Below are 1,463 nucleotides of genomic sequence, written 5' to 3' on the forward strand. Positions count from 1 at the left end.
GCTACAGCTCCTGGCTGAGCTTCCCACATCTGAGTGTGCGCTTCTCTCCCTCCTCTGGTGTTTCTGTATCTCTCTTGGAAATGGCTCACCTTCTAGCTGTTCTTCAGGACATGTTTTAACATCAGGCTGTTTCCTGTTCTTTTCCTTCCCTGCCACAGTGTTAGGGACCGTTGGAGGACACGTTGAGACAAACATGTTTGGGCAACCCCACTTCCATAGCAGTTTCTTAGTGAGATTAAACAAGCACATGGCAGTTGACTGGTAGGATGTACGTTACATAAACACTGACAAGAATGGACTTTTTTGATTCATTTTAATAGACTAGCGCCGGGCGGTGGTGGCGCACGCCTTTAGTCCCAGCACTCGGGAGGCAGAGGCAGGCGGATCTCTTGAGTTCGAGGCCGGGCTGGACCGACAGCCTCCAAAAAAAAAATAGACTAGCTTTAAATTTTTTCATTTTATGAACAAAACATCTCATCTATACACACACGCGCGTATATATTGGGGGTTGGTTTCAAGACAGGATTCCTCTGTGTGTAGCCCTGGAGGTCCTGGAACTCAAGCTGGCCTTGAACTCACAGAGATCCACCTGTCTCTGCCTCCAAAGTGCTGGGATTAAATGTGTACGCCGCCACCACCCCGGTAGGGTGAACTGCCAATTTTTACTTGACCACAGATGCTCATTTGGGGCTCTAGATGGCTCAGCAGATAAAGACAGTCATTACCATGAAGCCCAGTGACCTGAATTAGATCCCCTGTTCTCTGGAAGGAGGAGAAAACCGGCTCCCAAAAGCTGTCCTTTGATCCCACATGTACACCATGGCATACACACCACTCTGTAACACGGTTAATAAAAACTCAGAGACACATTTTGGGGTTCAAGCTGAAGATCAGAGAAGTAAAACAGCCAAGCCACCAGAGAGCTCTCACCTCTCCCAAATCTGGGTCAGTTCTGTCCTTAATGTAGCTGGAGACTAATTGCCTGCTCTGAGACCCTGCCCGTCTTACATGCCTCCAGTGCTGGGATTAAAAGTGTGCACCACCTGGGCTGGAGAGATGGCTCAGAGGTTAAGAGCACTGACTGCTCATCCAGAGGTCCTGAGTTCAATTCCCAGCAACCACATGGTGGCCCCCAGCCATTTGTCATGAGATCTGGTGCCCTCTTCTGACCTGCAGGCATACATGCAGACAGAACACTGTATACATAATAAATAAATAAAATCTTTAAAAAAAAAAGTGTGCACCACCACTGCCTGGTCTCTATGGCTGTGGCTAACTTTGCATTCTGATCTCCAGGCAAGCTTTATTAGATCATACATAATATATCACCCAACTATTCATATGCATACAAATCAGTGTCTGTTTATCTTTCAAATCTGATTTGAAGACTTTTCATGTGAGAAAGTACTCTATATACCAAAATGTCTTAATTAAAGCAGTTGAATTAAATAACACATAGGAAG

This window comes from Mesocricetus auratus, unplaced genomic scaffold (genome assembly GCF_017639785.1).
Source record: "Mesocricetus auratus isolate SY011 unplaced genomic scaffold, BCM_Maur_2.0 Super-Scaffold_100024, whole genome shotgun sequence".
NCBI classification, from domain to species: Eukaryota; Metazoa; Chordata; class Mammalia; order Rodentia; family Cricetidae; genus Mesocricetus; species Mesocricetus auratus.